The sequence below is a fragment of the Mastigoproctus giganteus genome, chromosome 9 (genome assembly GCF_048544385.1).
Source record: "Mastigoproctus giganteus isolate SK-2022 chromosome 9, ASM4854438v1, whole genome shotgun sequence".
NCBI lineage: Eukaryota > Metazoa > Arthropoda > Arachnida > Uropygi > Thelyphonidae > Mastigoproctus > Mastigoproctus giganteus.
In genome coordinates, this window is record NC_143583.1 from 15,047,232 (window position 1) to 15,064,323 (window position 17,092).

Below are 17,092 nucleotides of genomic sequence, written 5' to 3' on the forward strand. Positions count from 1 at the left end.
TTGGGGGATGTTTTCGTGGGCATCATTGGTTCTTCTCATTTCAACTGAACACACCCTCACGGCCAAGTTTTACCCTACATGGAGACATGTATCCAGATGGCACTGGACTCTTTCAAGATAACGCCCCCTGTCATAATGCCAGTATTGTGCAGGAATTCCTGCATTCCAAGCATTGCATATGCTTCTCTGGCCGCCAAGTTCCCCCGACATCAATCCATCTAACGTTTGTGGGATGCGGTAGAACTCCCCATTTGCCAGTCCACGGCAGTGCCTCGTTCCGTTGCAGAACTCCGAGATTTCCTTCCGTTCCGTTGGTCCAGGAGATCTGAGGACACCTCCCATGGTCCTGTGGAGTCAGTGCCAAGCGATTATCATGGCGAAAAGGGTCGAACATGCTATTTGGTCATAAAGTTTTGGTTCATAAGTGTATGTGTACATGGAAGGTTTTAATCACGCGATCGATTTATTGCCTGTTTAGCTCTCTTTCTGTAAATAGTGCTCCAGTAAGGTCTGTTTGCTATAAGAAATTGAAGGTTTTCTTTTTTTGTTTGAAGGACAAAAACCCAATGCACCTCACGATTATAAAAATTAAGACATGTCAGCTCAGTTTGTAACTTACCGATGTTAGTTCTTAGATTCGATTTTGCATTTTATATATGCGCACCCCTTTCTTCTTGACGCGAAAAACTAGAGAAAGTTTGACAACCCTCTTGGCTTATAAATCAGTACAGCATAAATTCGTATTCGCAAAAACTTGTATTAATATAAATAAGGAATGCTTGTTTTTAATTCAACAGCCAATCGCGTATTTCATTCGCTTTGCGTGTTTTCAAGGCCCTCAAAAATCACAAAGCGTACAATTTATGGATATATTAACTTAAATCATCTGTAATTGCTTAAAACGAAAAAAACAAAGCGAGATTATCTGCAACATCCATGTGGACAACATTTTTAGAGGAGATAATTTGTTTAGACACATTTGCGTGAAATATGTAAAAGAAGAAGACTTAACAAACAATGGACGATGCCTTCAGCGAAGAGAAAGAAATGTCGCATTGGCGAATATTGAGATACGATTTAGTATAGGCAGGATTTAAAGTAATCCCTGGGATGAATCCAGCATATCCGTCGTAAATGAAAAATAGTAGCCAAACTTTTTAATTAAAAAGAATAACCGTTGGCCATAATCCGCCTGAGCCTTTATGAGAAACGCTCAGTAAACTGTAAAAAAAGGTCATTTTCTTTCAACCTGAAGATGTTAAGAAATTTTATGAATTAGTCCAGCATTCGTGAGAGATTGTGAAGTCTACTGCTTTTCATACTCCACTCGGCAACTCCTCTTACAGAGAAATTATGCACGCCGTGTATTAGAAAGTAATTTGGAGAAGAGTGGTGTTATGTATGGCCTACATGGCTTAAACATCCACTCGCTGCTTTCTCACAGACCGACAATTGCTGGAGTATGAACCCCAAACCGATGAATTATTAGGCAGGCACGATGTTATGTAAGACGCACGAGAGAGACTTTAATCGGTTGTACATCTAATATTCTGAAATAGAAAGGCTATGAAATCAGGATTATTGTAATAAATGAATGAACGAACTATCGAATTCGCAAACGTATTATTCCTATTTCGATGGTAAATTGTTCTAATTTGGGATAATTTGTTTCTAATTTATTTCTTACCCTAAACTGAAGGATTCTTACATTATTTATTTATATACTGTGTATATTTAGATAACGTATGAGTGTCATTAAATCTTTTCATATTAAATGAACATAATGACGCAAAGAAGAATTTATCCTGCATCTGGAATAAAAAAAAACAAACTCATAAATTCTCTCATAATAGCCTCGACCACCCTTGCCTTTCGTTTATTCCAACGCTCCACAACGTGCTACTCGAACTTGAACTTCATAAGGTCTAGTCCAACTTTCCTTCCTAAGATTTCGTAGTTGTTCCTTTCGGTTCTTGTCCCAGTCACCAGGGAGAATGTTCCTTCCTCATTAATTTTTACTAACCCCTCCCCACTGCTTTATACGATTTAAACAAATTGCCCGCCCCTAAAAGTGTCTGGCTACAAAAATCCACACCCCACATCTTCTAAGTCGGTCCTGATAGAGATAATGTTTAGCGCTTTTAACGGCCATGCAGACCTGGATATAATCATTCAAGTGTGGTCGCACCATCATCTTACAAAGAGACATAGTGGATACAGTGTTTGTTAGGCGGTTCCTATAGTTTCCCACAAATCCGCGTTAAGTATTCTGTGATGCTGCAGAACTTTGCAAAACCAGTCGGTGTGGATTACATGAATAGTGTGTTTATGTGTTGTTCGACTGGTCTTTAGTTGCCAGTAGGCACAACCACCAGGAGAGAATCTTCCGGCATCCGACAACGCCAAGTGGAGCAGGAACAGGGACAGCAGAAGGACACCTGACGAACCGCCCTCACCCTTGCAAAGGCAAGGATCAGGACAGCTAGCGGAAAGGAGAAGTTTGTAGAAAAGATAAAGGCAAGCAGGAAAGGAAAAGAAGGCAGCAGACTGCAAGGCAATTCCCAAGCGAAAGAGAAGAGGAAGGGATGAGGGAGTAAAGACAAGTAGAGTAAAATTTATATACTCTCTCTCTCTCTCTCTCTCTCTCTCAGACACACACTACTTTCAGAATTCCTATAAATCATAGACGGAACCCCATGTGCCCTTTTTGCCCCCTGTTTACACTTCAAGTTGTTAAACTTTGCGTCTTTCTGTATCACCATCCTCAAGTCTTTCCCAACTGGACATCCTTTAATTCCTCTCTTCATTATCTATAAACTACTCGTTGGATTTCTGTTATCCAAATTTGGCAGAATTAAGCTTTAGCTGCCAATTTTCAGCCCATACTTGCAATTGATCCAAATCTTTTAAATGCTCTATAGCCTGGTTCTGATCGATAACCACCTTCTGAACCTGTATTCTTTTATCATTATAATTTAGGAAGATAATAATAAAGAAAAGAAAACATCGAGTACTGATCCCTGAAGGACCCCACTTGCTACTGCTGATCATTCTAAGGAATTATTACCCTATCTATGGGCACCGTCTCCTACCTTTCTACTTAATATTTAAGAGTTAATTTATGCCACGTGTATTTCTCGCACAAATAAATTTATTTAGTAATGCAATATTTATTTATTGCTAAGACTCAACGAGTTCATTTTTTATATAAAATGGTACGCTGACAGTTTTTCACAAACACAAACTACTTAACTGAAATACTATTTCATATTATATTACATTTCTCGTACTGCGATAATGATTTCCATCTTTATTGAATTCATTTCAAAGGAGCAAATCGCGTGAAAATATGATCTAACCCACGAAGTATTTCTCCGAACATCACTCAAATTTCTCTGTAAATGACGCAATAGCGTTTATCATTATCATTAGAAGTCTAGAGAAACCTAAATTATAAATAGTCTTTTAAACGAGCGTAAACCGCCCATATACTGAAATGCGTAACTTAGAAATACGAGTTGAAACAAGTAGAATTACCAGAATCTAATTAGCTAACTACTTTCCAAGTTCTAATATACTATTAAATGGAATTTTACTTGCAGTCATTAAATCTAAACCTATAATTTGTTTACGAAATAGCAAAGTTAGTGGAATAATCTTCTCGGCTCCCCCCTCAAGCGCTAAACATTATAAGATTCCCGATTATCTTAGATGGTTAATCATAACGAATGCCCACCAGGTTGCCAATAGAGCAGTGGCTTCATCAGCAGGATGTGGAGTTAGCGGCGCAGTATTTAAAGACATAAATATTAAAAAGAAAACGCAGCCATTTTAATTCCTTATCGACATCTACGCAGTGTTGTCTGCGTTTTTAAATACCGCGAGATTGGATTGGAATTCGGAGTTCTGCGATATTCCGAATTGTACGATAAGAAACTGCACAGTTCAGAGATCCGGACACGAATGATTGCTGCTGCTGCTTAATACACACGACGAGTATTTGAGTCGTGTGTGGCACACTTATAGGGTGATTGCTGCAGGGAAATAAACTTGGTTGTTTTCTAAAATCCTCCATCTCTTCAGCTTTGTGCTCGGAATATGAAATATCGTGATGTTTCTGCATCGCCAATTTGTTCACGTTTGGGGTATGGCGCTCAGGTGTGTATATGCGTGTCAATTCTATTTGGTTAATATGGCTAAGCTGATTTGAAATGGTCAAATCTCGTTATTAGAGAGAGGAACAGATTCTGGTAGAATTTAACAGGATTACCAGAGTAAATACTGACAAACTACTGTTGATGCAATCCAGCATACCGTTTAAGAATACTTATGAACGTTCTGGAAATGTCTTCGTCCGAAATACGCTTTCTTTGGGGGATTAAAAGACATTCTCTTTTTGAACGTTTACATTTAATCCGAATAAATATAGACACAGTTCTATCTGCAACCGCTAGATGGCAGGGTAAACGCGTTCAAACCGAAGGGTCGATAATGCGTTGTAAGACAACACAATTGGAACAAGGTTAACATGCTGTCAGATAGTGTTATCCGATAAGAATGTAAAGCAGCTAGAACAAGAGTAAATGTTTCCTCTAATCTTAGCTTATCTCTCAAGACAGTTGAGCCAGGCAGTTCCGTATTTATGTCGAAGCTTAGTTTGTTTATCGGAACTCTGTCTCTTAATTTGTCTGCTTTAATAGCTCCATATCTGAAGACGTACATTAAGAAAGCGCTGTCAACAGCTAGCGATATTACCTGTCAGGAATTTTAATAGCGTTTTCACCAGGTATTAGCATCCCCTGATGAGGAAAGAGGAACAGCAAAAGACGGAGAGGGGAAAAAAAAAACTTACTCTCAGAAACGCATCGATGATTTCGCATGCCAAACGGAAATTAATTCAATTTGCAAATGTTTGCTTTAGGTGAGATAGAATTTGCTTTAAAAAAATGTTGCCTGAGACGTTAAAACCGAGGCTTTTTATGAAATGAGAGTTAACTTAAATAGTTTAGCCATCCTGCAAAGTTTTCGTTTTGAAAAGTATTCATGTTCTGAATTAAGAAGGCATGCGGTTGGTTAGTTTTACAAATGTGCACGGACTAATTTGCATAAATGCGGATGGAAAAATTAGGAATAACTTACAGAGAAAACTCCACTACTTTCGGCTAAGGAATGAACACATCTTTAAGAATTGCTCCAGTCTCGGCAGCTTTGAATTCAAACTCTCCAACCGAGTGACAAGTGTCACAAGAGTCGCAAGAGTTACTGAGGAGTGTACTGCTGACCATGCTCAGCAGTAAAATCCTCATTTCCAAGTGATTGGAATTAGTGATGCTGCTGGACTGGACCTGAATATTTCATATCTTTATTTAGACTAAATATATTCTAAGGTTCAAAGAAGAAGGAGGGTGCGTTTAAATCTGATTCAGGGGGAGGTAATTCATAAATATTATTTTTACATATACAGGGTGAGTGGAAATTTATTCAATATTAGGATAAATGCAATCCCTTTAACGTTTTTGGCCTACAAAACTAAAAATGGAAATGTCAAAAAGGTGACAAATGACAATTTCTGAGAAGGATTTATCTCCCCCTGATCCCATCCTCTGCTTACGCTCTTTCTAGAGGGCAAAGGTAATTAAAACCAGCGACTGTTCACACTTATATTACTCAGGTTGAGACATTATCTTGAAGAATGGGTACTCAGCGTCTCCACACGGAAGAAAGAAGTCGTTTCAAAATAACTACGAGTTTGTTTATCGAAATGCAACTGAAAAATAATTCCTGGTCGTATTTTTCTGCACTGGAGAGAAAGATTTTGCATATCAAATCGAAAAAAAAACGTAAAATAAACTATATTTTCATCGTATCTTTATTAGGTTCGTAAAATCCATTTATGAAATCTTTCAGGTCATTTATCGGTAAGATTGTCTATCATTATTTTGACAAAAATTTAAATCTCTTAAAATAATCAAGTTAAGAACTCCGAATGAATTTCAAAAGCTACATAATTTAACCTAATCTCAAGACGTTAAAATATTCACTTTCTAGCCATTTTATAAACAAAAGAGCTCTCCCCATAAAATTCTAGACGCCAGCATCACAATACAGTAACAAGCTGTAAACTAGGTTGCAAATGTACCCGATGACTGCGGGATTCAACTTGGATAAACTCGTATTTCCATTCTTCCTACTAACAGCCGGAAACGGAAATCCATTATACGAAGCATACATCGCTTTATGAGAACGTCAACATTCCATTATACTATTTGCGCAGAGAGCAACAGTTTTAACGGCTTTGTTTTCATACTTTCTTTCCTGCGAATAATGCAAAGTTCGTTGCCAAGGAGACCAGTTGGCCATCTGGCGTTAGGTTATGTAAACATTTCTCCACTGTTACCAACTCTATTTTACTCAAGGCTATTTTCCAGTAATTTATTCATTTCGCGTGCAAGAGCCATACAATGTACTTTTGAACTGAATCTATCTTCCGCTGTTACGCTGTTGTATTGGTAATTCCTACTGCGAATCCAGGTACAGTGGATGCGAAAATCTCAAGAATAAATGTGTCTAGACAGGCTGAGTATCTCTTTTATGTGTCAAAGCCCTATTAGCGAAGTATGATTAAGGTCCGTTGCTTCTGTAACCAACTATCCCTGGGGCATTTCCATGGCCGTGTGGCTCTCTCTCTCTTGCGCTCTTCTAACCACTAAAGAATCCATTGTAGATGATTATATACGTCCAGGATTAGTAGCTGAATACGCAAAGCGTTCGGTCTATGACTGCGGGCCTTGCAAGGCTGTCTGCTGAGCAAACTAAAGGTAGCAAATAATTAACTGTATTTCTAGACATAACTGGGTGCCTGTCAAGTTTACTGCAGATGAAAGTAATGACAAGTTAAGCAAGCGCTCAATCAAGTCATTTGAACGGCCTAAATGTATACAGAAAATTCCCTGTGATTATTATTATTTTCTCTTTTTTCATTAAGCAATAGTGTCTTTTGAAACACCAAACAGTTTACTTGTAGAAGAACCAAAATAAATAAATAAAACTAATTGAGAAAAGTAGTCTCGACACGATTTAGCATGTCTTACAGAATGGGCCCCCTACCGTTCAACTCTGAAAGGTTATAATCGGCTTAGCAAATGTTTAAAGTTATAAGCCTCTAGGCGGGCATGCAGATTATCACCTTAAAACTACTTGCACGGATGTACCGTAATTTGCAGAAAATGGACTTTTTAATAAAAGGAAATGGATCGATTAATATAATGAGAATTTTCTTCTAATTCAAAAAAAGTAGTCAACCCCTTCAGAAGTTAGTGTCAGCAATGCGGTGCCATGCAATTTATTCAAATGATCCATAATGCACGCTGTCCGAAGGTAGACCTCATGAGGTTTATTTATCCCCTTTAGGGCTTAATATACCACAATACGATACCCCCCCCCCCGAACTTTGTAGCCCGCAATGTTCTAAGCCGTTCTTTATACGGACCTGAAAAAGTATTCCAAATGCAGCCTCACATCGACTTCTACAAAGGGAGGATGACATCTTCCTTACAAAAGTTCTACCGGATGCGCCTTCCTAACTATTTGTTTACACTGCATAGAAAATTATATATCTGACTAAATCAAAACCCCTAAGTCCTTTTCGTAATGGACAACTTTTAACTCCACTCCCTCTAGCTTATAAGGAACTCCTGTATTTTTTTTTTCCATCGGTACAAAACCTTACATTTAGTTACAAAGCTTATACTGCATCAATAAAAAAAACCATCGCCTATCCATCTATCTCTTCTAATACTTGTCTAATATTTCTTTAAATTTGTCCAAACTACCCACTTTCACACCACCAGATAGACGCTTATTCCAACAATCTCTTTGGTTCAGTTGCCAATTTCCAGACCGTATTAGCAACCGATCCAATTTATTTTGAAGCAACATAGCTTGATCTGGTCGTTTCTTTATATAACAGGTTCAAAATATACTCTCCTACCAACTACCATTAATATCCAGACACCCCTCCATGGATAGGGAAACGGGTCCTATGCATGAAACACGTCACAGAACCTGCTATAAATATGCACATAATATCAACATAATTGCCTCAACAATTCAACAGATCTGATCACCTCAACAAATGCTAAACGCCGATTAACATGATGTAAGGAGCGCGAATCCTGGACTGTAGAGCAGTGGAAAACAGTCCTATGGATAGACGAGTTGAGGTTCACACTGTATCAGTCTGATGGCCGTTCCTGGGTATGGCGAATGCCAGGGGAACACTTCTTTTCTGATTTTATCCTCCCAACAATAAAGTTTGATGGAGGAAGTGTCATGGTATGGGACTCCTTTCATGGTTTGGCTTGGGCCCATTAGTCGTTATCGATAAAACCATGAATGCTGTAGAATGCCAGGACAGCCTGGACAATTATGCACTTCCAAAGTTATGGCAATACTTCGGGGAAGGCCCATACCTGTATCAGCAAGACAACGCGCCATGCCGTACTGCTCGGATCGTAACAGAGTGGTTTGAGGACAAGAGTGTGGGAAAGTTGGATTGGCCAGCCCAGAGAACTGATCTGAACCCTATCGAGCATCTTTGGGATAGATTGGATCGTCGGGTACGTGCACGTCGAGATCGCCCAACGAGCAAGGCTGAACTGGTGGCTGCGTTAAAGGCCGAGTGGAGGAACATATTACCTGACATTTATAGAAAGTTGGTTGAGAGTATGCCGCGAAGATTGAAGGCCGTCAAAAAAGCAAGAGATTTCAGCACAAAATATTAAATGACACAATAAAAGCTCTTTTTTTTTTTCTTTTGTTTTATCTGAAAGCAGGTGTTTGGATATTAATGGTAGGGCAATGTATATGGTTCCTCCAAAAAAAAACATTAAGTAAGTTAGTTTTAATGTATGCCACTTATCTACGAATCGTTATGCTCTTGAAAATAACCTTTGAGCTAAAATAAATCGTGCGCATCTTCAGTAATTAATGATCGATTCTGATACGCACGCTCAGTTAGTTTGTGGAGGTTCCTAATATTGCGTCGGAGTGAGTTCATTTGTGGCATACTACGCTCACCAAAGAGAAATACCTTGAACAGAAATAGCCGATAAGGCGTTTTCATTAAGGTCACCTTTTTAACTAACTTAATTATTTCTGTATATACAATCTTCGATGATATTGCGATCTTCATCAAATAGTACATGAGGGAAGTAAGGATATAATGACCCAGCCAATTACAGCGGATGCCACCACAGCGATCTGATACAGAACAAGCATTGCACAAAATTAACCTAGACAATCGGCATTCACGCCTGCAACGCTAAGTATCTTACTTGAGCGCAGCACAGTTATATCTCCAATGAGAAACAGAATGTCAACATTTTGGACAAACATTGTCCGAAATTAATTAGAAAGAGCCTTCCTTTAACGGTTTACAAGCTAATAATCACTTACCTAGATGTTCAAGTCATAATGTTCCCTCTGTGTCAACATTCTTATGAAGGGGCGACGCTGCTAATTAAAGTCGTAGCTGTGTTGTTAGCGACTTGTAAGAGTAAGAAAAGGGTTCTCTCATACAGCACGAACACACTTGTCTGGGCTGTTATTGTGACTCGCTTTTGTCAATCAAGATCACCCGATAATATCGGTAAGGCATGACAGCTGGCGTAATTATGAGCAATTAGAGAAAATCGCCAAGTGGCTGAACAGCGAGGTAAATACGGCGAGCACACTTTGTGAGCTAAGAAGGGATTTCATGGCCGAAACGGAAATTAAAGAAACTATATTTTTTTAAATAAGTACTGCGGATCGAAAGCAAAACAACGCTATTTTTTAAAAGAGTCAAATAAAAACTACACTAACTTACATTAAAAATATGCTTAACTGGAATACATTCAAGCCTCTCATGTGGTACCACACGCGTGAAAATAAGCGTTGCCTCTCACTTTGCCAGATTATTATTAATTTTATTTTATTTTTTTCCTAGGCTTTAAACTTGCTTGGGTTAGAGTGTTTAACAAAAATCGAACCCAGGCCTTTTCTACACCATTGCCACTGTCCTCCCCACCCCGAATGAAGAAGACCTGATTTTGAATCCTATTAAGGAGGCGAGGAATTTTTATGGACCTCTTCCAAAACGTGGCTTAGTTAGTCGGTCTCAGGCGAGGGGAGCTTGGTTTTTTCTCCCGAAAACTTGGCTGTTTTTTACCAGCAAATCGATCGCAGAACAAGCGCAATTTACAGACATAATATATACGGCGAAATATGGTCTTAGTCGCTGATTCGCCTAAAACCTTACGACAACCTACCAATTCTCACAACAGTTTGACTCTATCAAACTAATTTGGGAATATAACAAGAAGAATATGCCCAGAAGCTAAATGAAATATTATTGTGATAGATAAAGATGCCTTTCACACCGTGTGGAAGAAGTTTGAATTCGGTATCAACTTGAAAAAAAATTTCATCGGTGATTTTCACAACGTGGCCATGTTAGCTAGTCTCGGAAGGAGTTTGAGCGAAAGGGAAGGCGACAGGGCGTGGCTATATCTCCCACAAAATTGAAGGTTCTTGTCCAGCAGACAGGGAAACCAATCGAAGCATCTACGTGGTTACAGACACTATATACTATGCTTCATATCCTTAGTTGATTTGGCGCTTAACATATACATAACACCAATATCAATATTTCCAGATCTAAGAGGATGAAAGGTATTAATTATTAGAAAGTAATTATTAGAATTATTCTTAGAAACCGCAGCTATTGCGATAGCTGTGATTTTATCCTGAGAGTCTCTCGCCTTACTAGTTGCCGATATAATGGGTATTTTAATTGAGCTTTAATTAAACGTTCTTCCATTCACAGTGAAATATCGGTCTTCTCCGTTTAAAAGGCTCAGACTCCAACAGATATTAAGAATTTGAGTAGCAAACCTCCGTATGGAAAACGTACGGAATTTTGCTTCTTATATTAATATACAGTACTCCAAAACAAGTTACGGCTGACCCGAAAATCGACTGAGTACCAGCACAAACACAACATTCTAACCATTTAAATCTGAATGCATTTGAAGCTAATGATAGTCCACATAAATCTCTAGGAGACCTATTAGCAAACAAAAGGCAAAACGTTTGCCGACTTGGTAACCTTATGAGCAGAGCCTTACTTCTCGCAGCAGGATGAAGAGCATTCACATGCCGAACCTACTCAGGAGGAAACCTTTCGTCTGACGGGGGTGCTAGCAACCATATCTCCATCCAGGGTTATGCGTAGATAATGTAAAGACGTGGCATCACTTTTCTACTCAAGACAAACCCAACAGATTACAGAATCATCTTCTGGGTAATTACGTAAATAGTTTTCCTGGGCGCTCCTGGATTCCTTGAGTGATTCTGCTACAACTGTAGTTGCCATGTTATTTGCCAAAATGCTCGGTCGACCACTTCGCAATCAAAATTCCTGCCCCCCTTTTGTCTTCCACTTCAGTATAACGATCAGCGCAATGGTCGGTGGTAACGTAACTTTTATTGGATTTAGCAAGCTCAATGCTGATGGCATTCTTCCTCTTACTCAAACTAAACACGTGATGCTGGATAAATTCAAAGTGAGGAAAGAGGATTGCAGGATAGATTTGCGGAGGTTTGTCTTCAGCCAGGGGTGGTTGATTATTGGAACAAACTTTCATCTGTTGTTGTGGAAGTGGGTAGTTTGAAAAAAAATCAAGGAAGATCTAGACAAATTATTGGACGGATGGATAGATGATGTGGGGGGGGGAAATTGGCTGATGCTTTATAAGCTTGTTTTCTTGCACGTATCCCACTAGTACTCTACTAATAATAACTTTACTGACTCCAAAATACTCTACGTCTAACGAAAGCCCTGTACAGTGGTATCCATTTGGTAGTCAACGTTCTGTAAGATGTAAAATCTTACAAATATATTATTTTATAGAAAAGTGAGATTATTTTAAAGTAAAACTTATAATAAAGCAATATGGGAAGCGAAACCTTACAAGTCATGAATTTTACTAAGATCACTGGCAAGGGATTAAATTTAGACAACGTCCCGTCCATACAAGGGGAGCGGTAAGTGAAAAGCTATTAGCAACCTGGGTAAACTAGACTCCCAGCTCACACAAACAAACCAAAACAATAGAAACGGTAGCAACAGCTGTTAGTAGAAGGTGTCAACTCTGGTAAACAATAGCGCGGTGGACCATGTGCTGTCGGGACATTTCTTTAATCGGTCACACCTGGAGAGAGACAAGGTAGTGAAAACGGAACAAATGCTGGGAATTAGATTTAAGTCTGTCTGGCTGGCAGTGATGGCAAGTTTTATAGATCGTGGGAAATTAGTCTGCTGAAGTATAACTATAAGCGGCTGACTTCAAAGGTACAGACAGCCTGAAAAATTTTACAAACTTCTTAAAATAAGAAGTTAGATCGAGCAATAAGGAATCAGCTTGAGAAAATAAAACGGGCAAATAAGAAGAGAGTGGAAGTTGATAAAATGAGTAAGATTGGTTAAACTAAAAACTAGGGCGAATTTGACATATGTAGGCGGTACAGAAATTGAGATGAACAAAAAGTGAGTAACAGGGGGAGACAGACACAGATCCCCGAGTTGAGTTATGTGGGTGGTTATGGAAATGAGTTAGGGGAGACACAGTTGAAGTTTTTTTTTTGTGTTAGAAAATGACTGAGTAGGTGAAAGACAGATCCCCGAGTTGAGTTATGTGGGTGTTTAGGAAAATGAGTTAGTGGGATTCTAAGTTGAGTTTTTGTTGGTGCTAGGGAAAATGAAATAGTCACCGGACACAGCATTCGAGATTTTCGTCGAGATAAGTAAAATGAATTAGTAACATGGACAGTTGAGGGTTCTGTTGTGGTAGGAAATATGTGTCAGTTAACAGTGGAGTGTTTGGTCGTGGTGGGAAAAGAGGAGGGTAGCGCCCTGGGAAGTTTTCTTCTTGAAAAAGTTCTTAATAGGTGGAGCGAAAAAACGAGGGTAGCACCCTATGAGTTTTTCCTTGTGATAAGTTTTAATAAAGTGGAGTGGAGAAGGAGTTAGTGTGAGATGCCCTATGAGTTTTCCTTGTGATAGGTTTTAATAAGGTGGAGAGAAAGGGAGCGAAATCTGCAGAATCAGTAGCTCGACAGAAAGGAGCGAAAATGCGAAATTAGTAGCTCGAGGAGAAGGAAGGAAGCAACGAATGGAAAAGATAGAAGTAGCCCTAATAAGGTGGAGAAAGAACGTCAGTCCCATGCAGCAAAGAGTTCCTAAAAACTACCTGTAGCAAATTCAGGTGTAGCAGATGAAGAAGATCCTCAGAGAGCCAAAAATGGAAGGTTGAAACCGGCCCGTAAAGCAAAGGAAGGAAAAAAGATAGAAGTAGGTGAGATATTATGAAGTACTGTAAGTTAACAAGGACTGTTAGTGAAACAGTATAGTGATTAATTAATGAAAAACAGAGATAGCACTAGAAGTAAATTGATAGATAAATTATCTCTTAAGTAAATTATATATACTGTATATACTAACAGAGTTTAATTAATTCAAAAGGGTTATTGTAAAATGCAAGAGAAACGAAAGACAAGTAATAGATTAAATTGTTGTTCAGATGATTATAATATGTTAGAAAGATAATTGAACTATATAAAAAATCTTTGAATGTTTTTTAAGGACAGATAATTGAATCCTATGAGAAGTTTCGATTATGTTTTAAGGATAGATAATTGAATATAGTGTTTATATTAATGAAGAATTGTCAGTTCATCTGAAAGACTAATAATAAATAGAGACTTTAGGAAAGTTAAGATTGGTCTTCAGTGTATTGTAACAGAATGGTGAGAACACAGAGTATAATGATGGAAGTAGAATATTGATTGTTAATATAAGAATAATATATGCAAGGTATCCTTGACTTAACCTTGTATGCATATTACATGTTTTTTATTCAATTGCATATTATGTTGTATATATATATGTAAATAAACTTTGTTGTTTATTAATTTGTGAGTTTGTTATTCCTGAACACTCAGCCTTTCCGAAGGAAATTATACACAATTGAGAAGTTCCCACGAATCTGGAATTCTCCTAGGAAGTAAAGTCAGATGCGTAAATGGGGGAAATAAGAATAAAGTGGACAAACACATAATAGGGAACAAAACAAAAAAATATATAAGAAACAAGGAATAAATAAATAAATACTAAATATATATCCAATAAACATTCATTTTCATTTCACCCCCCACAGTTCGAACTTACTTCACGTGGATTTCGCTTGAAACCGAACAGCTTGCATTCTGTAGTTTAATTTATACCTATGCACTACGATAAAGCTCTCTATATAATTGGCATAGTCGATATTTTACGCGTTTTTTTGTAATCCTATGATGTCCCATTACTTTTCATAAAAGTGTATATCTTCCACGTATCGTGGACATCAAAATCCGCCATAACACTATTTTCTTTGGATTTTGCTCATTAGATGTTTGCAAACAATCATCCTTGAGACCATAAATTCTAATTGAGCTTTTCTACCGCAAGTTATTCTCTAAGACGACATGCAGTTTCCAGTCCTAGTTTTCCAGTCGCCTTATTAAATATTTATAAATGTAATCTTCGCCATAACACATTTTTATATCTTATTAGATGAGGTATGATGTGCATCAGCAGCACAGGATGCTTCTAGAGGAACGAGACATGTTTTTTTTTTTATGACATTACTTTGATCCTCTGATTTCCCTAACCAGCTACAACCTAGTCAAGACGGTTTATTTGTATTTGTATACGAGGGAGTATCAAAATGTTCGTACCCTTACCTACAAATAATAGTCCTAGAAAGGTGAAACTTTAAAGGATTAAAGTTCCTCACAGGAACTTTAATCCTTTTCTATGTGCTCCCCACGTATAGTAACACATTTCTCCCATCTATGGATCAGTTGTTTAATGCCTTGATCATAGAAGTCCGCACTTTTTGCCTGAAACCACGATTCCACTTCACTGATGATTTCCTGAGACGAATGACAGTTGCGTCCACGCAATGGTTTCTTCATTTCTCGAAACAAGAAGAAGTCTCACGGTGAGAGGTCAGGAGAATAGGATGGGTGCTTCACTAGTTTGAAGCGGCACTGGGCAACAGTGGTGGGAGCAACAGCTTCTGCAAAGGCGTTAGCAATCGCGCGGAGACCTTAGACGTGTTCAGATAGTCATGTAAAATTCTGTGGGCAGACCCATAACTCATTTACACTGCATTTGCGATTAAATGAATTGTCGCACGTCTGTCACTCAGCACCAGCTGCTCAACCTTTGCAACCGTCTCACTGTCTGTGGAAGTTGATGGCCTTCCTTCTCTTGACTCGTCAAAGACACTTGTACGACAGCGCTAGAACTCCTGCTTCCACCTTTTTTACAATGTCATAGGGTGGACAATTCTGCCAATACACAGCTTTCATTTCTTCATCAATTTCCTGAGCTTTCTTGCCCTGCAAATGCAGGAACTTGATCACTGTTCGATACTCCACTTTGTCAACATACTGTCCTTCCTCAGATTCCGGGCTCCACCTCTGGGGTACGATCACCTACGCGATTGAAATTCCACATGTTAGTTATTGAATATGTCGACAACTTATATTAAAAACGGCATCTTCCTACTTATGTTTTTTCTAGTTAAGAGTACGAATATTTTGATATCCCTTCGTATTTGCATGTAGACCACGTAATAGAACATCTCATACTGTTAGTTAAGCGTACAGGTTTGATTACACAGGAAATATAGCACTGGAAAAATATTATATAAAAGAATACACCTAAGTTTGGAATCCCAGCTAATGACAACACAACGGTTTTCGTAATTTTTTCTTTTTAATTAGTTATGACAATGTAAGTTTTAATTTAAAAACAGTACACTACAAAATATTTTAAGATTTTTTATTAAGCAATGAAAAATTTAGGGCAAAAAATATTGAAATGATTAATATTAACAACTATATTGATTTTTCATCAAAATATACTCGAAGAGATAGTGTTACTACCTTACAGAGACGTGGCATTTGGCGATTAATTTTATAATAGTGTCTTGATTAACATTATTCTAAGAGATCTGCAAAGCTTCCATAAATTTTGTACGATGGCAGGCTTCACGGACTTGACGGTCTAGATAATCCCATAAAAGCTCTATTTGGTTTAAGTAAGGCGATTGAGGTGGCTACACCATAATTTGCAATACCCCTCCTGTTGTTTAGTTGCTATAAAGTCCCTACACAGCTTAGAACTGTGCTTCGAGTCATTGTCTTGTTGTAATATAAAATTTCTTCCACAAAGTCGAAGTTCAGAGGATATTGCATTGTGTTCAAGAATGTTTTATAGTCTTCTTTTCTTAATATTTTCTTTTAATTGTGACGATCTGATGCACTCCAGAAAAAAACAGAAGCATCATCCAGAATCATCTACACCCTTCTATAATATTAATATTGAAACAATACTCATATTTTCCAATTTTCTATAATCTAGAATCATCTGAAACATTGAGTCTTATATATCTTAAATATTATTTAAATTTTTTGATTTTATACACAATAGAAAATATTTTAATAGAAATTGGTAACCAAATTGGTCCTATTTTAATAAAAACTTTGAAAAAAAAAAATTAAACATGATTCCAAACTTTCAGCCGGGAGTGTACGTAAAATTTTACATAAAATGTACAAATATTTATAATTTACCAATATTTATAATTATTTGGCCATCATCGCTGATCAAGTTCATTTGGCAATATTATACATCTGCCGTAAGATAGTGTGATGGTCACTACACCAAACAGGTGCGTAAGTAGTTTCAGGAATGGACTTTAGCACTTCTGGTCTGATCAGTATATTTCCTAGATTTCCATCCAGTTGTGCAAACTGTCACTTCCATTCATCTTTGGAATGAGTGGAAGTGACAGTTTCATGAATAAGTACACCGATGTAATAAATGCAAGCTGTTTTGCTTAGTACCTTATGTAGTATTGCTACCGACACTTTGAGGACCTTGCAGAAGTTTGGGGTAAGATGTGACAGTAGTAATCCCAATGAAAATTGAGCCAAA